The sequence below is a fragment of the Nomascus leucogenys genome, chromosome 8 (assembly GCF_006542625.1).
Source record: "Nomascus leucogenys isolate Asia chromosome 8, Asia_NLE_v1, whole genome shotgun sequence".
In the NCBI taxonomy this organism is placed as follows: Eukaryota; Metazoa; Chordata; class Mammalia; order Primates; family Hylobatidae; genus Nomascus; species Nomascus leucogenys.
Window position 1 is genome coordinate 60214536 of NC_044388.1, and position 27908 is coordinate 60242443.

General features: G+C 42.4%; 1 pseudogene; it reads left to right on the forward strand.

The window, feature by feature from the left end:
* Positions 1–369: 369 nt before the first annotated feature.
* The window catches only part of LOC100601730, a 59021-nt pseudogene continuing 31482 nt past the window's right edge, over positions 370–27908 (forward strand).

Genomic DNA, 27908 nt, shown 5'->3' on the forward strand with positions numbered 1-27908 from the left:
CTTGCTGCCCACCCACTTCAAAGCCCCTCACCCTTTCAGCAACTGTTCGCCCTCCCATGCTGGCACCTCAGACGCCTGTGATAACCTCCGACGAACTCGTCGGACAGCCCTAATCTCCTAACAAGAGAAACGCAAAGAGCTCAAGACAGAGATCAACACTCTGGATGGGGATTTCCAGGCCCAGATCAGCACCCTGCTGGGACATGCTGTCTGGAAAATCAGAAATGTGATGTGGGAGTGCACAGCCCCGTGGCCCCCTCACCTGGCCGTGCAACCGCCTCTCCATCCAAGCCAGTGGTCAGGCAGGGAGGAAGGACACTCACCTGTAAGCTATTTAGACATGGCCTCACCTTGTGGGGTTTCCACAGAATGGATCTCTTCCAGAGTGTCATCATCATCATGCCTGGCGATGATGAGGAGCTAAGGTTCTTCCTCTCGGGTGGGTGGGAACTCACTTTGCAAGAACCGTGGCTCTGGTTTGGAGACTCTCTGGGCTGGTTGGCTGCTGGGAAGGCTGTCAAAGGTGAGCAGGCAGCATCATACCTGACCAATGAATGAATGGCAGCAGCCAGGACTGCTGGGAAGTGTGGGTGCAATTGCTGGCAAGAGCGCCTTTTTTTTTTTTTTTTTTTTTTTGATGAGTGGGCGTTCAGAGGCAACTTCCCCTGGAGCTGGCATCCTCTGTCTGGAGTAGGGAATTGGAATGCGCAGGAATTGGGGAGTGGAGGGAGGTTGTGTGTGTGTGTGTGTGTGTGTGTGTGTATTTGTGCACATGTGTGACTGCAATTGTGTACAAATGCAATACCACGTTTCTATCTATAAGGCTTAGAAAAAGCCTTCCTTTAACGAAACCTCTATTTTATAAGAGGCACAAGAGCTTTGGGATTTTCTTCCATGAAGTAACATGATTTCGTAGTGGATTTCAAACACGTTTTAAAGCACCAGAGACCTCTCTTTTTTTTTTTTCCTGCCCAAACACAATCATATACAAAAGTCACAGATTAGAAAAGAGATCGAAGCAGGGTTGCCCTGATTAAAGTGTGCGCTGGCCCCAGAGACCCAAACCCTCTATTGGTCCTCCTCTCTATGGCCAGAAAGGCCCCAGATGAACTTATGGAGGTCCTGCGGACCCCAGAGCAAAATGTACCAAACTGGTGAGTGAGTAGGATATGTTCTGGCTTTCAAGTCAGACAGACCTGAGTTTGGGTCCTGACTCTGCCACTTGTGAGCAGTGAGGTCTTTGTCCACTCATTAACATATCTGCTTCTCAGTTTCCTCATCTATACAATGCAAATAATAACCCTTATATTGCAAAGTATCTACAAGAACAGGAGAAAAATACATGTAAGTCATGTGTTACTAAATCCCCATACCTATGAGCCGTGGCTGGCACATAGAGTCTTTACACAATGTATTGTTGCTGTATGGCATAGTTTGGATGTGTGTCCCTGCCTAAATCTCATGTCAAAATGCGATCCGCAGTATTGGCTGTGGGGCCTGGTGGGAGGTGACTGGATCATGGGGGTGGATTTCTCATGAATGCTTTAGCACCACCCCCTTGGTAATGCCTTGCAATCATAACTGAGTTCTTGCGAGATCTGGTCATTTAAAGGTGTGTGGCACTTTCCTTCTCTTGCTCCTGCTTTTGCCTGCTCCCACTTCTCCTTCCACCATGATTGTAAGCTTCCAGAGGCCTCCCCGAAGCCAGATGATGTCAGCCTCATTCCTGTACAGCCTGCAGAACCATAAGCCAATTAAACCTCATTTCTTTATAAATTACCCAGCCTCAGGTATTTCTTTATGGCAGTGCAAGAGCGACCTAATACACTATGGTTAGTTCCAGGAGGCTTTGGATATGAGCCAGGAGAGAAATATTGATAGCCAGGAGAGAAAACAAATGACAGTGAGGAGACTTCCCTTAGCTCAAAACTTTTATGCCTGTTACTATCCTGTTTGGTATTCTTTTCCCAATGGCACCTAAGTGCTTTGTTTAGTATCTTCTCTTTAAAAACAGGACAATCAAGACAGTAAATACATAACCTACAGAATGAGAGAGGATATTTATAAATCTCATGGCTGGTAAGGTTCCAGTATCCAGAATATACAAAAAGAGCTTGGCTGGGTGAGGTGGCCCACACCTGTAATCCCAGCACTTTGGGAGGCTGAGGTGGGCGGATCACGAGATCAAGACATCAAGACCATCCTGGCCAAAATGGTGAAACCCCATCTCCACTAAAAATACAAAAATTAGCTGGGCGTGGTGGTGTGCGCCTGTAGTCCCATCTCCTCGGGAGGCTGAGGCAGAAGAATCGCTTGAACCCAGGAGGCGGAGGTTGCAGTGAGCTGAGTTGGCGCCACTGCACTCCAGCCTGGCAAGTGAGACTCCGTCAAGAAAAAAAACACACACACACACACACAAAACAAAACAAACAAAAAACCTCTGACAACAACAACAACATCAACAAATCCAATTTAAGAATGGGCAAAGGACTTGAACAGTCATTTCTCCAAAGAAGATATACAAATGGCCAACAAGCACGTGAGAAGATGCTCAGCATCCTGAGTCATTAGGGAAATGCAAATCAAACCCAGAATGGACACCACTTCATACTCACTAGGACGGCAATGATAATTAAGAATGCAGAAAACACCAAGTGTTGGCAAGGATTTGGGAAAACTGGAATCCTCGTGTACCACTGGTGAGTGTGTACAATGGTACAGCCTCTATGGAAAACAGTTTGGGAGTTCATTAATAAGTTAAACACAGAATTATCATATAACCCAGCAATTCCACTCCTAGGTATATACTCAAAATAACTGAAAACAGACAATCAAACAAAAATCTTTACATGAATGTTTCAACAACACTACTCACAATTTGCAAAAGGCATAAACAACTCAAATGTCCATTTACTGATGAATGGATACACAAAATGAGTTATCTACATAAAAAGAAATATTATTCAACCATTAAAGGAATGAAATACTGATACATGCTGCATTTTCTGTGAATCTCAGAAACATTATGCTAAGTGAAAGGAGTCAGACACAAAGGGCTACATACTGTATGATTCCACTTAAATGCAATATCCAAAACAGGCAAATCCATAGAGACAGAAAGTAGATTCGTGGTTGCCAGGGGCTGGGGGTACATGGGAATGGAGAGTGACTGCTAATGAATAACAAGTTCTCTTTCACGTTAATGAAAGTGTCCTGGAACTAGTTGGCGGTGATGCTTATACAATATTATGGGTTAACTTGATGCCACTAAACTGCACACCCTAAAATGATTAAAATATGTTTTCTGTTATGTGTATTTTATTGCAACAAATAAAAGGCAGGACAAGTATCCATCTAGCCAAAATATAGCCTGTGCATTTTTAAAGCAATTTTAAAGGTTTGGTTTTCCTCTTTGACCATCTTGCATGGATGCAATAAAACACAGTTCTGAAATGCCAGGACATCTGTCTGCACTAAAGAAGTCTCATTCCAATTTCAAGGGCTCACTTGCCTCTGGAACTGGCCTTGAGAATGGGAGTGCCTACTCCTCCCTCAACAGCTGACGTAAAAGGGAGAACTTCCTGGAGGCCAGCCAAGAGCCCACTGGGGCATAATCAGGTTGCCCAGCTTGTTGGCTTGGACATGGCTCCTCTCCGCTTAGGAGGCTCTGCCCACTCACATTTCAGGCCTCAGCTTGCCATGTTTTCCTGTTAAGCCCAGAACCCTTCCCCCGGGTCCTTTCCTCAGAGGGGACATGTGGGGAGCCATAGTCTCAGAGATACTTGGGATTTTAAACATGACGCAACTCTAGGGCTGACTTTGGAATTCTGTGGGCTGTGCTTGGCCCAGATCCCACCTTTGGGCCCCTTTTGCTGCTGCTATTATTTTTAATCGGTGGGGCAATCATTGTGTGCCTTTGTACAGTTTTCATTTGGGAAGCCTTAGAGCTCCTTAACTCCACTCCATTCTATCACATCCTTGTTTGGCAATGATCATCCTTTTGCATTACAAACTGGAAAAGCAACTCAGTAAGGCTAACAAACTCCCTTCAACCAAGTAAAGGAGACTTCCTGGGGAGGGGAGCCCCTGCCCGCTCACCTGGATGACCATGCCTCACATCTGCCAATCACATGCAATATTTGTCCTGTTCTGAGACATCCTCCCGGGTCCCAGCTTCTTCTCCTGAAGAGAGAGTTTGATTTGATTTTGTATTTCTGTCTTGAGCTACTTCCTGCTTTATCATTCCACAGCCTAAATTTAGTTCAACACTCCGTCTTTACAGTACAGATTTCCAGTGCACCATCAGAAGCCGAAGTAACTGTGAGTGGGAGGCATTGGAGCCGGCTGGGGGGTTAGCATTGGGGCCAGCAGGGAGGAGGAGCCGCCCATGTAGCAGAGCTGGATGACAACATTCCCACACTGCCCTCGGACACATCACAGACCCTGGTACCCCAGGATCCCTCTGATTCAACTGAAGAGAGATGCAGAGCTGCATGCCACCAAGTAACTAATCCGTTCTTTTCTTCTTACATCCATTGAGCAGCGTGCAGTGTTGGCACGAGGCACAGTACTTGTTAACCACTCCAGGAAAAGAAAGAGCCACTCATTCTGATTAGCTGTCAGAACTAATTTTAAGCTATGTTATTATATGGTAAAGAGGAAAAAGGAAATACAAGGAAACTGTACTTAAGGCCGATGCCTAATCAGGTTTTTTCCCCTTCGTCTGTTTCATACAAAAGCTCCCTGGAATCACTGGTGTGAACCATTTCATTCCCCTCTTCCAGTGTTAATTACATGTGATATTTTAAAATATACACTCCTTTCTCCAAGTAGAGCAAACCCAGCCCTTTGTAAATTGCTTACTGCCCATTTGTTTTCCCCAGCAGCTCCACCTCATTCCCTTGTACCTCCTGTTCCCCCGTGGGGCCACAACTCCAGCAGCAATAAGTATAGAGTAATTATTTCTGCCAGAAACATTCCCCCTAAAAAGGGCTGGGCTGACTTTGGTGTGTGTATGTGTGTACTTGAAAGAAAGGCATATAATAATATCAGGCCTCTTTGTTTTCCCTCTTTTAATACCCACCAGTTCTCCAAGATGTCATTGGCAAACACAACAGCATTTGCTTTTGTTCCCTTTACAAATATTTTCCTCTCAAGGCCTACTTCTTTCTTAAAACTGCTGCGTGTCTCATTATGGAAAGCAATAGTTCTCAATTAGTAGACTGAGTGAACTCTGCCTGTGTGGTTTTGATTTAGGAAATATTTACTAAGCTTTTGGTCCAAAACTCCCCCAAATCTGGAGCAGCTGATAGTCTCTTGGGTAAGTGAAAGCAACTCAAATGGTAGGTATTTGTGTTTCAGGTGGGAGTGGGGGCAGAAGAGGGGCCTTGGGAAATCTAGTGAATCTATCTATCACTTCTTTTCCAATCATGTCATTATCCATTCAACAGATAATTGCTGAATGCCTAATATGTGCTTGCTGCTCTTGGGTGAGTTGGGACCACCAAGCGTGACCATTCAACCCAAGGAGAGCTCTTATTACTCTTGCAAAAACAGAGCTGGGCATTCTGTAACAATCTGGAGATTTTACTGGAGTAAGGGACAATCATAGGATTTGTCTTTTGGCATAATACAAATTATATTCATTTTTTTAAAATAAAAATTTACTTACATTTGTACCTTACGGTAAGCATTTCTTCCAATATAGGGAAATGCTAAATGTCTCCAGATTTCTGCATAGGGCTTACATGTTGCATAGATTTGTGACAATCTTGAGATTTGGTTCCTTGAATGGAGTCTCTGATACAAGCTTTCTACTTGGCTTGAATGGTCAGCCTTGATGGTCCCAACTTGCCCAGGAGTAGCAAGCACATAGTAGACATTTGGAGAGAACCCATCCTTCTGTCAACATAGATTTGGACTAGAAGGTGTCAATGGAAGACCCAGTGATTTAGAATGGAGAATCCAAGTGGTAGAATGAGTTATGAATAGTGGAATAGGATTCATTAGATTTAGATTCTTGAAGAGGCCAAGTTGGACTAGATTCTAGAAAGACTGTGGTTAGAGGTACTATTTTTGTTCAAGAACAGAAAAGGTGAATTAATACATACTTGTGTACAACCAATCAAATTAAACATCTGCCATATAAGAGAGATGATGTGAAAAATAATCACATACTTCTATTAACAGAGTTATCCAAGTGGCCTGAATCATGCTTGTGAGTCCCACGTGTGGTCCCCAGAACAGAAGAGAAGAATCACACCTGTGCACTGGGCCACATTTCACTTAGGTCCAGGGCACTCTCAATAGGAGGAAAAAACAGCTCCCCCCCCAGAGTCATTTTGTCATGAAGAGTCTGGATTTCAGAGTTCCAATGCCCAAATTAAACAGCTTAAGCTTGGGGGGGCCAACATTTTTTCACAAAGATGTCACCTATGTGCAATAGGACCTGTGGCTCTTAATCAACCACCTGAGGTTTCCAGAGTATCAGCGAGTATTCCTTGAGCAGAAACATGACCTTAATGGAATTCTTGGCATGGAGTGGCGGGGTGTGGGCGCATTCTGGATAACTGGACTTTCCCAATGTTTGAAATTGTGCCATTTGGTTTCCTGACAACTGCTATGGAAAGTTGGGAAAGACAGAAGGTGAAAAGAATCCAGACATATTTTTATCTAAATAATGACATCTTAAAGACAGGCACTGAACAGCCTATGCAGCCCTCACTGGTAGAGGATGTGCAAAGAACTGCAGAATGAAGTTGGAGGCAGCTTCCTTTCCTGGTTCCCCTTGGGGACTTTACAGCTGTCTCCTCTCCAGCCCTTCCATACCCCCTACAAATACCAATTATCTTGAGAATCAAAAGCAGCTTTTGTTCAAGCGAAAAATCAATATGTCTTATCTTGAATATCTCCAAGAGTATTCAAGCTAAATGGGCTTTCTCAAAAGACACATCAGCCAGGACTCCAGAATTAACAGAAGTGATGAGCCTGTGTTTATTAGGGAGCTTCAAAAAGATTAACACGAAAACAATGCCCCTTTCCCCCGAAGAGATATTGGACAGATACCCAGATATCCGTCTGCTATAGAGATTGAGATCTTGTTTCAGTCAACTTGGAAGAGTTGGGGAGATTTGAATCTTGAAACTAACTGCAGATGAATAATACAAAATTAGAGCTTGCCTTGATGTTCCCACCAGGGACACATCCATCTCATTATTAGGTCACTCTGCGTTTCGGGCCTCAACTGAACTTCCCTCTGGCTGGAGATAGTTACACCGTACAACAGTATTTCTCACACTTTAGTGTGCACACAAATCACTTGAGATCTGATTAAAATTCAGTAGGTCTGAGGAGTGCCCAAGGATCACAGGTAATGCTGACGATCCATTGAGCACACTTTGAATAGCAAGGAAGTTGTAAATGTACTCCATTGTAAATGAGCCAAAAGATATGGGTTCAATCCAAGTAACTTGACTTTGTGCAAGTTACTTAATCTCACTAAAATTCTGATTTTTTTCTTTACAAAATGACAAAGACGTTTGCCTCACAGTATTAAGGGTTCAATGAGATAATCAGTAAAGCACTTTATAACTCTACATTGATTGGTGACCTTGAAGATTTCTAAGGGGAAATAACTGCTTGCTTGGATTGTCCACCAAGCATGTATTGGGCAGCTGGCATCCTATGGGCTTTTCCCAGCAGAACTGAGAAGAGGAAGGTGGGGGAGCCCAGCTTCTCGGTGACTGACAGTCCCCATGGCTGCTGTCTTGGGGAGTGGAAGGGTGAGCAAAGGTTAAACTGATTATGGTGCTGCCATCAGAGGCTGGTTAAGAGGCCCCTGGAGAGTGCAATAGCTAGCTGTGTTCCCTCTTCATTTCTGAAGGAAAGCCAAGGATACCTATTTCTCTTTCGATTCTGTTTCTTATTAAAGACAAAGGATGGAATATAGAAAAAGTTGCTTTAACTGAGATGTGGGAATGAATGAATTTTAGAGACAGATGGAGTGATTCTCTCCTAAGATTAAAAGTGATAACTCATGGAAAAGGCCTTTGAGACCGAAGGCCCTATTATTGCGGAGGCTCATTGTTGAAAAAGACCAACTGGGCCACACGCTGATCATGTTGAATTGACAAAAAGCTTATAATTCATCCAAATGAAAGTGGCTTCCCTGGGTCTTGGCTGGTTATGCGGGGTTAGAGTTAGTGTGAGAGCTATGAGAAACGGCTAGGGTAAATGTCAAACAAAAAACACATTCCCCTGAATAATCATGAAACTTCCGTAGCAAATGCATATGAAGCCCCTATGATGTTCTGTGATGTTTCTCTAAATCCCTTTTTGCTTTGGTTTTCTGCCAGAAATGGATGCAGATGCATCAGCTACCTCACAAGGAAAACCTGTTCTCACAAGTTTTATCACACCACTTGGCAGAGAAAAAGGCTTGGGTAGAGGCTGAGAACTTTCACATATAACCAGAAAGCTCGGGAATTCAGCCATCTTGACTTACCGCCCACCGCTGAAAAGAAACTTTCGCAAACTCTCAGATCCAGGATCTAAGAGTCTCCTCCTAATCAGAAAAGGAGGAAACTCTACAAGGTCCAGCTTTCTCTTTAAAGGAAACTCTGTAGATGGCTCCAGAGCCAGGCCATTTTAGAATTTCTCACGGTAATGAGGAGCTCAAAGACCGGTTGGCATGGTTCTCTCACCTCTATCCTTCTCGTGTCTTTCCTCCCAGCCTCCATTGGCCCAAGGCAAGTTCCCTCAGAAGACTGCACTCCCAGGAAAATGCCAAGCTGGGGCTGGGAGGGATGAGGGCTGGTACAAAAAAAGGAGCAGGAAGAGCAGTTCTTTCTATTTGGTCCATTCTATGTACTTGGAAGTCCATGAGAAATATAAGAAGGGCTCACTCTAAAGAGTAAACAATGTAAATGGCAGGATATGTGACTGGGAATCTGCTGAGAATGTCTTCACATTACTCACAAGTTAATAATTTCCCTAAGAGTGGGAGTTTCTTGAGGATGTTTAGGATTTATTTTTAAGCCTTTTAGAGCTTTGGAATAACACTCACAGTTTCTTTTTTACTATTTTCATGGTGTTCAGAGATTTCAAGCCCACATTTTAGAACCCACCCACCTTCAACAGATGTAGACAAATTAGAAATACGCAGGGACCTCTCAAACTCATTACAGAGCTTATTTGGAACATGTGAATTATATATGCATTCTCTACCTCATTATCTTCATAGGACACTGTATGTTGATTTCGTTGTAAATCTGCAATGGTAGCATCTCACTGTATATAACCTGCAACTGTGTCCCCAAGCTATTATCATTTATGCTAATGACAATGCTATGTCCTTTTCACCATTAGTGCTGTGGAGTATATAAGTCAAGGGGCATTTGCTGCGAACTACTAGTAGATACCAACGCACTAGGGACCGGGAGGGAAATACGCCCTCAGAAGATTTGCCCCTCCCTGCCTGGTAAAACAGGCTTCTGAAAAATTATAAAGGGGGGAAAAAACCAGTGAGGAATCTGCATTTCAATCAGATCTGCCCGTGTTTCCATGTTACCTGATGGGAAAACAAACTATCGAACTTGCTTACCATTTGTTGATTTCACAGATAATTTTATTCCAAGTGTGAGTAGACCTAAAAGACATGCAATGTGATTAAATGAGACTGAATCAATAAATTCCAAAAAGTATGGCACAGAGTAAGAGTATAATAAATATTGACCCTTATTATTATCATCATCATACTTATCATTATTTCTGTCATCAAAGACCTCTAAATCTAGTAGAATACATGACATGTATTTGTAATACAATGAAGAAAATATACAGATTATATTGTTGGCACAGATAAAATTCTGTAAGAATTCAGAAAAAAAAGAGAAAATAATTTCAGACTGAGGATAAGAATTGAAGACATATAATAATAAAGAAGTCCAATACCCTTATTCCCTCAGTATGACGTGTCTGAGAAGTATGGTAATACGCCCTTCATACAAGCACTCCAAGTATTCCTGATTTCCTTAATAATATACTATGGCTCTATGCACCATTAATTGATTCCAATCCTTTCAAGATCTGTTTATATCTTTAGTCATTTGACCATTAAATAAGGGGGTCTCCAAGCCTATTGTTTGCCAAGTGTCTTTTTTTTTTTTTTTTTTTTTTTTTTTTTTTTTTTTTTTTTTGAGACGGAGTTTCACTCTTGTTACCCAGGCTGGAGTGCAATGGCATGACCTCTGCTCACCACAACCTCCGCCTCCCGGGTTCAAGTGATTCTCCTGCCTCACCCTCCCGAGTAGCTGGGATTGCAGACATGTGCCACCATGCACAGCTAATTTTTTTGTATTTTTAGTAAAGATGGGGTTTCTCCATGTTGGTCAGGCTGTCTCAAACTCCCGACCTCAGGTGACCCACCCGCCTTGGCCTCCCAAAGTGCTGGGAATACAGGCGTGAGCCACCGTGCCCGGCCGCTGAGTGTCTTTAGGTAGTAGAATTATAGTACTTGTTTGGTAATTCTGTGGTCACTCTATTTTTATCTTCATGATTTTATAATTTTTTAATCTCTTATCAGCCTTTCAGTAGTCTAAGTAAGGAATTTTAATATGTCAATTAATTGCCCCAAAATAATTCATCCAATCACTTTACTCTTTGAAATGCTTCCTGGCAGGTCTCTAAACTCTCAGTTATCATTTTAAGGTATGATAACAGAACGGTACACAGAAGTTCTTGTGTAAATGCACCTTCGTTAGGTTTAAGAAGGTGATGATGTTTCCATTCTATTGTTAAAAACTCCAAGCAGAGGGACCAGCTTCAGGTTGCCAGGAAACTGTTCATGTCATGGGCCTTGGAGCATTGCTTGTTATCTAGGTTACAAATAATAATAATTATTATAATGCTCAATTGTAAATTGGTAATGGCTTTTTATGAAGTTGCCTAAAAGGAAATTGACATAATATGATTCATGTCTCACACATTCTTTTTACTCCTTGTGCTTGTGACTGTATCAATCAGATTACTTATTGAACACCATTTACATACTCTGCTTTGCACTGGGCCCCATAGAGATGACTAAAGAAGTACGTGATAGGTCCCCTGTGCTCGAGAAGTTTAAATCTACCAGAAATGACATGAAATATAAGAAGACAGCACATGATCTCATATGATATCTATAATGAATGTTCTGCAGTAAGTTTCAGGCAAAAAGAGCTTTGATGAGTTCAGAGAGGAGAGAGATCCATGTTGACCAGAGTAGTTAGGGTAGGGGGGGCATTTGGGGGGCTGAGGAGAGCTTTTTTGGTCTACATTGTGGAGCAGAAATGGCCTCTTGTCATAGCCCTTAGTACTCAAGAGCCTTTAGAAGTAAAAATCCCAAGTGGGCTCCTCATCTAATGAAGACTATCCTGTGAGTTCTTGCATGTTTTCAAAGGAGGCAGCTATAAAGAACGGAGTTCTGTGAGTGCTTTCATTCACTCCACATTATTCTCCAGCCGAACCCAATGATCAATCGCCTTTCCCTGAGGAAAATGTCTGAGTTATCTTGTCAGGGAAGATGAAAGTTGGCTGTCATCCTCCTACTTGTCACAGAGGAGAGGGGATTGTTTCTCAGCTGAAAGAGAGCAAGTCTGGTCATATCCTCAACATTATCAGATGTCAAAAAAAAATCACATCTGCCCCCTTTTGAGAACGTGCCTCGATGTGATGGCGTGGAGCGATTCACAGTGCAAACACCTGTTTCCCATAATGGGCAAATGTATGTTTTCTCTTTTCACAGATTAGCCTACACTCCAGGGAAAATTAGTCAGAATAACAGAGCCAGGGTGAATTTGGGTCAGGCCGATCCAAGGGCCGACATCTTGGATTTAAATTCGATCTGCCAGGGTCTTCCTTGGTCACAGTCACACCCTCCCAGCTTACTGCTACCTGTGGAAGAGGTTTAATGACTGAAAAGGCATGACCTGTGCAATGAGCATTCCTAGAAAGTCTTTCCTTTGTTTGCAGTGGTGGACCATGGGCCATGGGACTGCCTGTAACCAGCATGAACATCCAGATAAAGAAGCCTGGATCAAAGCCTCTCAAAGCCAAGCAGAAGCCTCTCTGCCACTCACTCCATAAGCTCATACATCCAACCACCATTAGCTGAACACCTAGAACTCTCTGGGCATCTTTCTAGGAACCACCCATACAAAGATGAGCTCTAAGTCTGGGGAGAGATAGGCTGTTTCTCCCAAGGAGAAGAGTTAATGGCAGAAGAGGGCATAGCTCTCCAAAGTCTAAAGGCCTGCATAGTGCTTCTCCTATTGAGGCTTCTGGAGACTCCAGAGGCCATTTCAGACACTCCATCCACCATCTGATCTGGTAGACCTAAGTTCTCAAGTTGTAGAGCAGCTTAAGTACTAGCTTGGATCTGCTCTGCAGAATTTTTTTTTTTTTTTTTTTTTTTTTATGGAGTCTTGGTCTGTCACCCAGGCTGGAGTGCAGTGGCACGATCTTGGTTCAGGGCAACATCCGCCTCCTGGGTTAAAGCAATTCTCCTTCAGCTTCCCGAGTAGCTGGGATTGCAGGTGAGTGACAACACGACCGGCTAATTTTTGTATTTTTAGTAGAGACGGGGTATCACCATGTTGGCCAGGCTGGTCTCAAACTCCTAACCCCAAGTGATCTGCCTTCCTCAGCCTCCCAATGTGCTGGGATTACAGGTGTGAGCCACCACACCCAGGATGCAGATCTTTCTCTTGTTCTCAACTCTTTGCAAAATTGTGTGGATCAAAGATAACTTGGAACATGGACGAGAACAGCATACCTAGCTATGACATGCACTGCTTCCAGAGCTCAAAAACTCACCAGCTGTTGTGCCTCTTTCTTGGTGGTAGAAGGTGCAAGATATCACAAATTTGGCTTCATCTCACAGGGAATACCTCCGATCACTGTGCGCCTAGAAACTTCATGATAGGTTTGGTTTCTACTGTCTGCCACAAGAGAAGTTTATCGCAGATAGGGGCTGTTCCTTCAGCCTGGGTCCAGGAGTGAAAAGACACTTGGAACAGGGTCAGGCAGAGCTGCAGACAAGAAGTAGATCTGAGAGCAAGATATAAATGGATGTGGTTACAAGCCTCTGAGATGTGGGAGTTATTTGTTATCACAGCAAGAGCTAACCGATACATCTTCCTATACCTTTTATTTCAGCCTAATGTGATTCATATCTTGATAGATGCCTCATTTTTTCTAATTATCGTTTCTTGATTGGCAAATTAAAGTACCCTTTTTCATCTTTTTGTGCCTAAATCCAGCCTTCAATTCACAAGTCAGTTATTTCTTAATCCTTAGTTGGAAATAATTTCTCCAGGTTTAACACCCAAAGCACTTTAGTTGTGTCTTTTTTTATAGTTTATCACTTTCTATCTCGCACTTTGTGATTTCTTTGCATGCCTATTGTAGCTACTGCGGTTGATTTCCTAACATCTACTCCATCTAAATCTGTTAGTCTAAACCAAACATTGTAATCCCATCTTTTTATTTGTGATTGTTTTTGCAATGGTATTAGAACAAAATCCTGGTCAATGATAAAATACAAGAAAACTCTGGAGGACTTCCAGGAAAAGTTTCCCTGCTTCCCACCTGCCCCCACCCCCAAAAAAAGAGCAAAGAAAGAGACAGAGGCAGCCCTTCTGCCATTACTTCTTTGTCCACTTTGCTAACAGTGTGACAATTAAGCAAACCTAAGGGAAGAGAGCCAGAGCCAAGGTGAAACAAGCACAGAGGAACGCCCTGCACAGCTCCACATATATGTCCACTGCAAGCATTCTCCATGGCACCAGTGTGGGCCTTGACCAACACAGACTCAACAAATGTATTTCATAAAAAAGTAAAAGGAAAGCCTTTCAGATATTTAAGGTTTGGAATATAAGATATTTGAACAAAGTGTAAGACAACGACAATTATTGCAGCCTGGAAAGTTGGTAGAGAAACTACTTAATCAAAATCCTCATGTATACATAGTTTTTAAAGCAAATAAACAAAAAGATAAAATTATTGAGGAAGAACTCCTGCAAAGAAAAAAATAGGGAAAGAAGTTTCTGGAACAGATATTGAGTAATCTCACTTTCTGAAGTCTCTGTAAACTAGGATAAAGACTATATGGATTTTCATCTGTACAGGATTCTGCCATAGAATTCCAGTGAGTGCAGCCAAACTAAACAAGGATGGAAACTGGAATTTTTGATCAAAGACACACATAAAAATAGTTTATTATATGAAATAAAATCAACAGATATTTTTGTATTCATATATATATATATATATACACACACATGTGTAGTAGTTTCATAGAGTGGCCATTCTCCTGTTGCCTCTAAGGACTGCACTGTTTCTCTATTGCACAGAAGAGCAGGTGACTTTCCTTTGGGACCTTTCCACAACTATGATCTTGAAGCTCCAAAATGGGAAGTCATCTTTTTGAAGCCTGAAAAAGTTGTGTTAACCCTTTGAGTTGCTCAACTTCCTAGCATGGAATATATTAATATAAAGCTCCCAGTAAATGAATACTTTAAGTAAAGTGAATGAGGTTCTATAGAGTTTTTGCTTTGTCTTACAAACACTAGAAGATGTTGGTAAACTGGTCGTCTGCCCCATGGACAGGGTGGTTGAGGTTTGAGTCCTTATGAGAAAAAGGACAATTACAAAATCCATTATATAATTATTAATTTCTGGTTTCCTTCAGCCTGGAAAAGAAAAACTCAGTTTTCCCTTGATCTGTGATTCTCTTTTCTCCCCCACTTTAAATCCTAAATGCATGGATATTACTGGGGAGAGTAACAAAAGCAAGAGAGACATGGTTACTGGTAAATTTAAAACTGAAACTCCCATTTATGCAACCGATATATTAGGAGGCATGAAATTCTGTCCTATAGCTATTATTTTTTCCCCTTGCAATACCGAAAAAAAAATTGCTTCATTCAATTGAAATGGTATGTCTAACATGACAGAATGCTGAAGAATCAATATTCAGTTGCAAAAGTACAGTTATTTATCCTCTCAGACACACAGTGAATGAATCTCAGGCATTGATGTGCTCAGCTTGTAAACGTAGTGCAATCTCAAGGTAGTCGTTCCAGTATGGTGCAGGATTTGAAAATTTTGTGTGACATTTCTGTCTTTGGTATCGATTCTCAAGGAAGTGTAAAAATAAAATCATTCTTTATTCTGCGACTCAGTTTACTGCTTTTACAAATGAGCACATTATATGGCAACATTCTTAGCACACAGCCTTGAGAAAAGCAGGCCAGTTGTTCTCCTTTGCTTATTTCCTTTAGCAAATCATCAATCATCGGCTCATCGGATCCCCATCCTGCAGAAAGCAAGTTCTCAGCACATGGTTGTTGCATCAAATACGTGGAGAGCAAGCGGCTTTGTGTTTGACCTTTTGAGATAAATGCTAAGTGGGAATCCAAGGAGCAACTTTGACAGGAGCTAGTATGGGAAGAAGGCTAGAGCGTGAAAGAAGAGATGGCAAGCTGGGGTCTGGGCTGATCCAAGGCCACTAGCTAAAGAGATCATAGGGAAGCAGAAGAGTGTTTTCTTTGCCTTTTTTTTTTGTCTTGTCTTGTCTATTAGAACATATAAAATTGACATTTTATGAGACACTAATAACATTTTAAACATTTATGTCAAAGATTCATCTCGTACCAATTCTAAGTTGCCTGAAAGTGTGTTGCTGTTGGTTGGCTTATTTAACTAAGTAGTATTATGAATATTTAGGTAGTTAACTAGAAACTGAAAAGGACCATTTTTTTAAGATTTCCTTAGTACTTTTATTTCCATTCACTCATTTATATAAAATAGTTTTATTGAGTAGGAAGCTAAAAATGAACACTGGATATGAGGTGGCTGTGATAATGGGACTTGCAGATCTTGGCTGTAGGTGGCATAATTGACCCAGAGCTCCACGATTGCACTTTGAAATACACCACCACATTGTGCCAAGGATGTGCGACAGTAGGCAGCCCACATCCCAAAGCCCAAGGCTACGCTTCCCCTGGGCTGCCCCTGGCCAATGGCTGAGTGTGGCAGGGACATAAGGCAGGCTCTTTCCTGAAAGACAAGGACTTCCTGTGATGGGCATCATGGTCCAGGACTGCCCTTTGAGAATCCAGGATACTCAAATCTCTTCTCTACAATGGGATAGTATTTGCATATAACCTCATCCTGTACATCCTGTATACCTTAAATAATCTCTAGATTACTTAAAATACCTAATACAATGCAAATGCTGTGTAAATAGTTGTTTCACTGTATTGTTTTATATTTGTATTTTTTTCCAAATATTCAATCCGTGGTTGGTTGAATCTGCGCATGCATAACCCATGGATATGGAGGGCCAGCTGTACTTTCTTAGAACCACACTGCAGTCTAAGACACTTGCTCCCAACCACCCTTCCCTCCTTCCATCTTGTCTCACCTCTGAGTTCTAATGGCCCTCAGCCTCCTCTGCCTTTCTCCCTGTCTTTCTCCCAAATCTCTTTCCCCTCTAAATCTGCATGTCTCCCTCTTGGAGAGTCCAAATTAGCACAGGGTAGGGGGAGAAAACTAGTCATTTATCATCTTGCTGAGTTCTTACAGGGGCCTACAGGATCTACAATCTGGCCCCTAGCTCCTAGGTGGGAATTCGTGTTAGAATAATCCTAATCACTAGATTAAAGCTTTCTGTACCTTTTCCCAGGAGACGTTTGACTCTCCAAGGTCAGTGGTGTTGCTGACCTGGTACCCTTTGTCCGGATGGCAATATGAAAGTCTTCTTAGCTTTAGCCTTTCTAATCTCTTTTAACTTTCACTTAGGGCATTTTCCTTTTGACACATCTTTACTTTAGATGTATCATCACTTTGGAGCCATATAAACCTGGAATAAATTACTTAAACTACAGGAATCTTAATTTCCCCATATATAACTTGGGAACAATAATAATACCTATGTTGTACGGTCATTCATTATCTGTTCAGTAAATATGTATTAAATACCTACTAGGCTCCAGGCATTATGCTGTAAAGAGAATTAGTTAAAATATATAAAGCATGAAGCTCACAAGTTGGCTCGTATTAGTTGTTCAATAAATAATATTATTACAGATTTGTTGTTATTTTTATTATTGGCATGATGATTGAATTGTAATTCTGCTCTTTAATCTGAGAAATATTTTACCTTTTTATGGTAATTTTTGCATATATGATCTTATACATTATTTGCTATTTTTCAAGTTTAATCCTTAGAATCTTAAAACCCCACTTCTCTCGGTTTATCACTCTCTCTTTACATTCAAATTTCTTGAAAGAATTGTCTATACAGCCTGACTTCATTTATTTACTTACCTTCAGTTAGTCTTCAGCATGCTTCAATCCAGTTTTCCACCTTCATCCTTCCCTGAAACAACTTTATCATAGGTCATCTATGTGCTCCTTGTTGTTTATATGCATTAGCTTGGGCTGCCATACCAAAGTACCAGAGATTGGGGGGGTTGAACCACAGAAATGTACTGTCTCACAGTTCTGCAGGCTGGAAGTCCCAGATCAAGGTGTCAGCAGGGTTGGTTTCTTCCGAGACCTCTGTCCTTGGTTTGTGTCTTCATATGATGTTCCCTCCGTGTGTGTGTCCTGATTTCCAGCACCTTGGGAGGCCGAGGCAGGCAAGTCATGAGGTCAGGAGTTCGAGACCAGCCTGGCCAACATGGTGAAACCCCGTCTGTACTAAAAATATAAAAATTAGCCAGGTGTGGTGGTGCAAGCCTGTAGTCCCAGCTACTCAGGAGGCTGAGGCAGGGGAATCGCTTGAACCCGGGAAGTGGAGGTTGCAGTGGGTGGAGATTACGCCACTACACTCCAGCCTGGCGACAGAGCAAGACTCCATCTAAAAAAACCAAAATCCCCGTCTCCAAATACAGTCACATCGGGAGTTAGGGCTTCAATGTATGAATTTTACGGGAAACAATTCAGTTCACAACATGCTACTTACTTTTTTCCTTTGCTTGTTTTACTTGACCTTACAGGGTAATTCGAGAGTACTATCCACACTTACTTTCTTGAAACCTCTTTTCTCTGGATTTCTGCAACCCTGACATGCCCCCAATTTGTCTCTTATTCCTCTGGAAAAGGATACCCTTTTTCAAAATTATCTTTCACTTTCTGACAATTAAATATTGAAGTTCTTCAAGACTTTGACCTTAACTTCTTCCCTTCCACTCTCTTTCTAGGTGTTCACGTCCATCCACATGGTTCAGCCTACGTAGAAAACTCTTGTTTTTTATGTGGAGACTAGAAATGTTGTCTTGACCTTTCTATGCATTTTCCCCTGTCTGGAATATAACAGACATTGAGGAAAACAGAGAGTTTTTTTTTTTTTTTCCTGTTCAGAATGATTGTTGTATTGAAACATATTTACCCCACAAAATCACCTGTTATTCCATTGTACCAATACATTCATAGGAGGGAATTTCCAGACTAATCTCAGATGAATTTGTGTGGCCCTTTACAGAGCTGACCCACATGTGCAGCTGTTCTTGACATGAAGGTGGTGGGGCAAGAGGGGAAATTCCAAGCTGCAGAGTGCATGAAAACAGTTTTTTAAAGTTGACTGATAACCATCTCCATTGCAACTATTCTGTGGCTCTGTCATTTTATGACTAAGGACTCTGATGCTGCTGCCACACACTGCCAATGGGGAATTTTTGTAGTCTGAGCTGAGTTATTTCATTTGCTAGGCTATGGTGAACAGTTTCAAGATATCATAACTCTTTTGATGTTAGATGTAATTATACAGTTCCTGAGATGGTGCATTACCATTACCAATTAGAAATGAAAATCCGAGAAGGGTGTGAGGATGGAGGGGGAGTGAGGGATGAGAAGTTGCTTAATGGTTATAGTATACCTTACTCGAGTGACGGTGACACTAAAAACTCAGACTTCACTACAGTATATCCATGGAACAAAGCTACACTTGTACCTCTTAAATTTATACAAATTTTTCAAAAAAAATGAAAGGGGTAAAATTCAATCATTCACAAAGGATGGGTGTGTTGAGTGGCTATACCAGGTATCAAGTATAGTGCTAGTGAGTGCAGAGGCAAGGAAAATGGAGGATGGGAGGGTCCTAGATACAAGCTCCTCAACCTCATCAATGTCATGATTGTGCCTGGACCAGCCCTGTTCATTACAATCAGAATCCTTCCTGTGCATCTTGGACATAAGCCTTAGCTGACCCACCTCAGAACAGACCCTGCCCGTGTTTGCCCCAAGGCAGCCTAACTCCATTTTTGACTTAGATATGCAATTCTGGCCATTCAAGCTTCTTTCACCAGGAACTATTTAATTATATGCATTCCATGTTTGTCCTGAGGTAAATTAGCCTAAGTGATTATTGTATCAAACCCTCCAACTAAATTGTGCTCAAGGACATCTAACCTATTCAATGTTATATAAATGAACATAACTGGACTTACATAATTTTTAAATAATACATGATATTTGTACCTATTTGGGGGGTACATGTGATTTTTTTATATGTGCATACAATGTGTAATGATCAAATCAGGGTATTTAAGATTTCCATCACCTCAAACATTATCATTTATTGGTGTTGGTAACCATTTCAAATCTTCTAGCTATTTTGAAATATACAATAAATTATTGTTAACTACAGCCACCCTATTATGCTATGGAACACTGAAACTTATTCTTTTATCTAAATATATCTATATATATATATATATATATAGATAGATACACTTTTAATGTATTACCCAACCTCTGTTCATCTCCCCAAAACACACCCTTCCCAGCCTCTGGTGACTATCGTTCTAATTTCTACCTCCGTGAGATCAACTTCTAGAGCTCCCACACGTGAGTGAGAACATTGGATGTTTGTCTTTCTGTGCCGCGTTTATTTCACTTAACATAATGACCTCTGGTTCTACCCGTGTTGCTGCAAATGACAGGATTTCATTCTTTTTTTTGTGGCTGAGTAGTACTCCATTGTGGATATTTACCACATTTTCTTTATCCACACATCTGTCAGTGGACACTTAGGTTGATTCTGTATCTTGGCTATTGTTAATAGTGCTTTAGTAAATATACAAATTCTGCCAGGCCATACCTGTAATCCCAGCACTTTGGGAGGCTGAGGCAGGAGGATTGCTTGAGGCCAGGACCAGAGCAACATAGATAATGATAATGCTTGAGATCATCCAGGGCGACATAGAGAGATTCCATCTCCACGAAAAACAAAAAAAAATAGCCAGTGGTAGTGACATGCCTCTGTGGCCCCAGCTACTCAGGAGGCTGACAAGGGAGGACCACTTGAGCCCAGGAGTTCAAGGCTGCAGTGAGCTGTGATCGCACCACTGAACTCCAGCCTGGGTGACACAGTGAGACCCTGTCTAAAAAAAGAAAGAAAGAAACAAGGTGTAGGTATCCCTTTGATGTACTGATTTCCTTTCCTTTGGATAAATAACCAGTGGTGGGATTGCGGGATCCTGTGGTAGTTCTGTAGCACCCCGGGGTGGATATGGGGTATGTCAGTGTTACTCCAGGCATGTGGGGTGCAGGGGTGGTTAGGACCTAAGGCAAGGTGTAATCTGGTGGGGGATGGGCTCCCCAAATGCACTGCACTGCCACTGCTTGGGTCCCAGGGGTGTGTAGGACCCAGTGTGAACCCATCTTTGGAACAATGCCTACTGCAGATGGCTGTCTGTACTAGTCTCAGAGCCCCCAAAGGCCAAGGGGCTGTTCTGCGCCTAGGACAGTAGGAGTCTGCTGTGCTTGTGTGTACCACTGGGGCCTCTCACTTACCTCTTGTCCCCCAGCCAATCCTGGCTGCCTGGCTGCTTTGCTGCCCTCTCCTTCCCTGCCCCCAGGGTCCCCTGTCACTTTCCTGCTGAATTCTAGTGTGGTCTCCTAGACGCTCTATTCAACGTGCGTTTTTCTACTCGCTGTTTTGGTTCTTCTTTGTGGAGGAGGCAAGTGCTGGGCGCCTCTTGTCAGGCGTCTTGAAGCCTCATCCACGCTGATGTATTTATATTCTTTCCATGGCTCTAACTCAAAATAGTTCCAGGAGATATTGGTTGATTTCTTGGATTTTTTGTTTCTTTCTTTTTGTCTAACAAGTTTAATTTTATTTAAGAACAAAACGGGCCACGATCCGTGGCTCATGCCTGTCATCCCAGCTTTTTGGGAGGCCAAGGCAAGAAGATCACTTGAGTCTAGGAATTCAAGACCAGTCCAGGCAACACAGCAAGACCCCATCTCTACAAAAAAATAAAAAGTAAAAGAAGAAAAAACAAAAACCAAAAAAATAACTCCACAAAACTTAGAAATCTCCCTCTCCTTAGGTGACAGGGTTCCCTTGTGTTAGCTTCACCCAGTAGGCGTTAGGGAACATCACCCCACCTTATCTAAAGCCTTAGGATAGGGACAAATGGGATTTCCAGACATGTGCCCAAATCAGTGCAAAGGGAAAACCTCTAACCAGTAAGAATGATGGAGACACAGATACCTTATGTGACTTTTCTTTGAAGAAAAAAGTAAAAGGAACAGGTTCACTTATTTCAAGTGCAGTTAAATGTGATCCAGGAAAATGAAGGTGATTCCTATGCTAGAATGATTTGTCCCTCCCATCTCTGTCCCTTTTCCCACAAATACCTATGTATATTTTCTGTATATGGGGCTACCACTGAATTTAAAAGGCACTTAGAGAAGTGAAGACTTCCACAAAAGAGGAAATGAGAGAGGGATAAAAATGAACTTCTGATTTCAGCTGAACTCACCCAGATGGCAAAAAGAAAAAAAAAAGTGACAATTTTGACCTTAGAAAGCAGTATAATAGCAAGAAAAGTCAACTTGAGCTCAACTCCAATTTCCTATTTGATGGCTAAATAAATGTTAAATGACTTCGTAAATACTTTTAAATGAGTGATTTTTCGAGTGGGAGTGGTGAAGAAAAAAGGGAAAAGAGGTTAACTACCACACATTAAACAACCAGTTCATGCAGCCTATGGCCAATTTTTACAGCTGGATTTTTATAAACTGCTTGAAGAGTTGGGCGAGGGACGGGTTTATGATGTTACCATGGCAGTCCTGCAGTTTTTTGACAAAATATTGTGACACTAAAGCAGATGTACTGTGGGAGGTAGACATAGTGGTTGGGACAAGTATGAAGGAATTTAAGACCCTCACTAAATATTTCGGCGAAGAATGTCTCACCGAACTGCCACTGGATTTAATTAGCTGTGGAGTGAGACGTGAAGGGTTAATCCAAGGTCAGTGTGGAGGACAAGGAAGCCCCTGACACATGCAGCTATTTGATATTTGCTGAATGCCACGTTGCAGTCAATTGGAATAGTAAATTAGCCTAGCAGGAGAAAGAATAGGCACTTAGTTTCTTTAAATCAATTGGATATGACGGTGTTCAATTATTTAATTTCCATATGTGTTTCTCTGAGCTTCTTTCTGTCAATCCAGTAATTTCTTCCGAAGTGTTAAAAGTGCCTGCCAAGCAAGGAAGACGTATTCTCCAACTTTCAAAGTGAGAAACAGTTTGATTGAGCTCAATTAAGAACAATTGAATTGTATTTAATAGTGTTTGGTGTCTACATTTGCCTCTTTATACTACTTCAAATGTTTTGTTTTGTTTTGTTTTTCTCATTCACGGGGGGCCGGGGGGGAGAAAAAGCTGTCGGGCTGACATTTTTTCCTACCCACAGAATTCAGAGCAAGCTTGTTTGCTTGAATAGAACAAACTCCAAAACTCTGTCTAGAATAAAGGAAAATTTCTCAGGAATATTGAGCACCTCAATCATTCATTAATTGAGTCAACAAATGTTCCTTGAGCATCTGTTATGGACCAGGCATTGTGCAATGCACTGTCTTCCCACCAATCAAACATAGAAACCCGATAGGCTGGGATATAAAACAATGGCATCTCTTCAAAGGAAAGCTCTCAGGTGGGCAGAAGGTATTCTTAGTCTACTAACTCAGAGTGATTACATTGTTGGTCACCGCTGTAACAAACCCAAGTTGCAGAGAGGTTAACTGATTTGTCAGAGATAACCAGCTACTTTAGTATGTGCAAACGAAGTAAATAATTGTCTGATTTCTATTCTCTGGTTTAACCACTAGATAGATTTTCCATGGTATTTCTCTAATAATTCTTTGTCTACATACTTACAGTAAGGGCACATTTTGACTTTTTTTCATTTTTTAAGAATTTTTACTAATAGTAAACTCACATACACACTCAAAAGTGAATATTTAGTCTGACTTGAGTGTTGTGAATGAGCAAATATCTTCTATTCCAAATTAATGTGGTAAGGAAGAGAGAAGAAAAATCAACGAACTTTAGCAAACTTACAGAATAGTAAACTCCCAAGAGTCCTCAGTCGTGTTAAGGTGAAAAGAAAATGTGAGTCACCATTTAACCCTGTTATCACATTAGGGATCAACCATGCATCCAAGCCAAGTTACACCAAGTTCAGTGTTAGCCAAGAAACGCTAGCCTTAGCAGAAAGCGCTGAGCAATTCTAACCACACTGATGTCTGCAGAAGTGCTTTCAGGAGCTCCATTCAGCAAGAGGCTTAGAGGGAATGGTTAAAGATTAGGCCTAAGGCTGGGTGAATTCTACTGCCTTTACCAGCTGCCCTTCAGGGCTGACCTTGGAGCTGAAACACCTGACAGCTGTGAACCAACCTCAGCAGTTATGGAAACACGATACCGCAGTTTCTTTACCCCTTATCCCAACAGCTCATGTAATTTGCTCGGTTGAAATCTATTTCCTGAATGCCTATTCTGCAGCAGGCATTGGACTGCCTGCTAGGAATACAGTTCTGGACAAGACAGACGGCACACTATCCTTGTATCATCCAGTAGAATCCATGGTATAGGAGTGTGTTAGTGATCCAGATGTTTCAGTCAATTGACTTTTTAATTATATGGAGTTCAGCGCCCTTTGTTCTGGTCCCACTAGAGATCTCTTGTCCTGGAAGACGCAAGGAACAAGGACCTCTTTTTCATGGAGGTCCCTGACAGGAGATGTGCCTTCCTACCCAGCGCCTACATGTGGCAGAATGTCACAGAGGGATGTGGTCAGGGTCCCCGGAGCCTTCTTTGGATTTGCAGTGCCTACGTGACTCTCACAGCGCTGCTAGGAGCTGTTAAATGCCTGCAACCTAACTGGCAGTGGTAGTTACATTCTACCCACCTTTGATGCTCAATCCCTCCTTGGGAGCTCTCCTCTTCTGCGAGTGACTCCTGCAGAAACCCATCAGCGTATGTGTCTGTGTCTGGAAGAAACATTAGGAAGAACAAGACCAGGAACATGGTGCTCAGGCTTCCATGATGTATATTTTCATGAGATTCTTAGTTGGCTGCATCATAAATGTTCAAACTAAACCAACATAAATTACTCTTATTGCTTCACGAATCTTGATCTTTATAAAGGAAGAGGCTTATTTATAAAGAAAAGAGGCTTATTTGGCGCACAGTTCTGCAGGCTGTACAAGGAGCATGGCACCAGCATCTGCTTCTGGTGAGGGCTGCCGGGAGCTTCCACTCACAGAAGGCGAAGGAGAGCAGGCATCACACAGCAAGACGAAGAGAGCGAGAGAGAGAGGAGGACCAGGTTCTTCAGACAACCAAGGAATAGATCTACTTAAACTAGTTGAAGCAAACGAGCATCAAAACTTCTGCCCAATGACTATCATTGTTAAATACTGAAACAGGAAAGATTCCCTTGTCCGCCTAGCAGGGTGCAGGACAGGGGAGTAGGGGAGTGGCTAGCGTCTTCAGCGCCCCGCTGCTCAAATCTCTAGGGGAGCACACAGACGGGCAGGCTGTGGGGCTCCGACCCCTCGGCCCTGTCTAGGGGTGAATGTTTACAGCTCCTGAAGCCCCAGTGGGCGTAGGTTGCAGGGTGCTCTTTTAGTTTGCCGTCTACAGGCAGTTTGTGTTAGCTCAGTTAGACCCTCTACCTTGTCGCAAGGACAGAGGAATTTCCGTATCCCGGGATGTCTAGCCCTAGTGGACCGGAAGAATCGGATCACGCGGGGGCTGGAAGAATGGAGTGAGTGCAAAGGTTTTATCGGGAAGTTCTCAGCAGAAGGGGGAGCCAGAAGGGAGACGGTTTTCTCCTGGAGTCGGCCACCTGCCCTGGCTCTCCTCAGACTGCCCCGGCAAACTCCACGTCGTTCTGCTGGTCAGTGGCCTATCGGCATGCCAGGGCTGGGGCCGGTGCGTTCGTCCGCCGCGATGTGCTCTTTTGGACCTCCAGCGGCTTCTGTCTGTGCCTCGCTAGGGTCTCGGGTTTTTATAGGCCCAGGATGGGGGTGTGGCAGGTCAGGGTGGTCTTGGAAAATGCAACATTTGGGCGCGAAGGCAGAAGTGCCGGTTCTCACCTGGGTCTGTGGGGGTGGAGCCCTAGCCAGGGGCCACGCCCTTCCTCTACCCAGCGCTTCTCTTCTCCCACTTCCCTATCATTTATAGCGACCACACTCTTCTCTTCCCAGCACTTCCGTATCAATACTACTTAAAGCTAGCTTTGAAAATTAGTTGTTTGTTCCCAGAAAGGGTGAAGGACACCAGCTCAGAAGTATTCCTGTTGAGGAGATGTAAGATGTCGATGTCAGTTAATCTGTTCCACTGACCCTCAGATAGCCCGACAATTATCAGAAAATTCTTCCTTTTCACTGGTAGTAGGAAAAGCACTTCCATGAACACAACTCTCTTCTTATAAAATCGGATGATTATTTGGATATGCTTAGTATCTTTTAAAACCATAGGTTAATATACAGCATAGAAGAAAAGCAATTTAAGAAAAGGCTGGCTCTGAAACTCCAAAGCCGTTAAGACCTTCTCGAAATCCATGGAAGAAAACAAAGGTGAGGTTGAATGTATTTCATATTTGGAAATCAAATAATAAGTAAGGGTTCCCACTAAGGTCTGCTATATTGATAATCACTTAGACTTTTTGTGAGCTAAATCTTCTGTGGTTGCTGCAGCAAACATTTATTGAATACCTTCTAAGTACGAGACTCTGTACTAGGATGTTTTAAAGATTATACAATTCTTATTTAAGATGTGATATATAGTGATTAAATCTCATTCACAAAAGTGGGGTATTAGTTGTGCTTGAGCTTATATGTAAAGGTATGTACATATACATGTATACGGTTTGGTCTTCTTATCTGCAAATGTCCATATTGGGAGAAAATGCCAGTGCCAGTCAAAGCCAACTGAATTGTTGTGCATTGACACATAGTGCGAAAAAAAGGGCACAGCAACAAAAATGTTCCAGTCCCAATCAAGTGAGAAACAAAATAAACAAAAGATATTCAAATCAACTTTAAAGAACCTGTTTTTGCTGAGTTTTGGAAGAACCATTAAGACGGTGCCTCAAGTTCCCACTTGAACATGAGTATTTGTTGTTATTTTTAATGCTAGTTTTAAGGTTGAATTCATTAATGTCATGGTTTTGAATAACTTGAATTTTATTTACCTCTGGGCAGGTGAGGCTCCCTACAAATTACCATGATGTAGAAAACACTTGCACACATAGTATGTGTCACATGGATGTATGGTATACTTCTTAGGTCAAGTTTTCTTTTCTTCTTTTATTTATTTATTTTTTTTGTGAGACAGAGTCTTGCTCTGTTCACCAGGCTGGAGTGCAGTGATGCAATCTTGGCTCACTGCAACTTCCGCCTCCCGGGTTCAAGTGATTCTCCTGCCTCGGCCTCCCAAGTAGCTGGAACTATAGGTGTGTGCCACCACGCCTGGCTAATTTTTGTATTTTTGGTAGAGACGGGGTTTCACCATGTTGGCCAGGATGGTCTCAATCTCTTGACCTCATGATCTGCCAGCCTCGGCTCCCCAAAATACTGGGATTACAGGCATGAGCCATGGTGCCCAGCCAAGATTTTTTCAGTTCGCATGAGAGGGAGGCCTTTGGGGAAACAGGTGGATACTGAGCTCTTCTTGGTAACAGGGAAGCCATTAGAATAGGAAGCAGTGAATCAGGTGAAGAATCAGAGTGAGGAAGGAGCCAGTGAAGCTGCAGTGGGTCAGAAGCATAGTCACAGGGAGGTTAGGAGTTATCTCGGTGCATTTGCTATAAAGGAACACCTGAGGAATGGATCATTTATGAAGAAAAGAGGCTTAGTTGGCTCACAGTTCTGCAGGCTGTACAAAAAGCAAGGTGGCAACATCTGCTTCTGGTGAGGGCTGCAGGGAGCTTCCATTCACAGCAGAAGATGAAGGAGAGCAGGCATCACTTAGCAAGAGGAAGGGAGCAAGAGAGAGAGGGGAGAGGTACCAGGCCCTTTCAAACAACCAGCTCTCAGGTAAGCGAATAGAGGAAAAACTCCTGCATTACCACAAGTCAGTACCAAGCCATTCATGAGAGATCCGCCCCCGTGACCCAAACACCTCCCACCAGGCCCCACCTCCAACAAGGGATCAAATTTCAACATGAGATTTGGAGGAGACAAATATTCAAAGTAATCAGGAACTCTGGCAGAACTTCAAATGCCAAGAGTAGAATTTTGAGGTTAAAATTAATGGCCATGGTAGTTACTAAAAGCTTTTGAAATATGAGTGGGTTTAATTATTTGACTGAGTTGATGTCAATAGCCTGAGATAGTAACAATGATGATTGTGTGCTGTTCTTCAGCTCTTCCCACTAAGGAAAGTTCTTCGAAGCCCACAGCCAGCTTGCAGGTGGACAGGGCGGATAAAAAAAAATGGTCATGAACATAAGCATGATTCTGCCATTTTCTATGGCTCTGGACAGACCAGTTACCTGAGATACCTCCAAAATTCATTTAGAAAGATGTGACAAGAAGGTTTCAGTGTTAGAACGTTGGCGTCT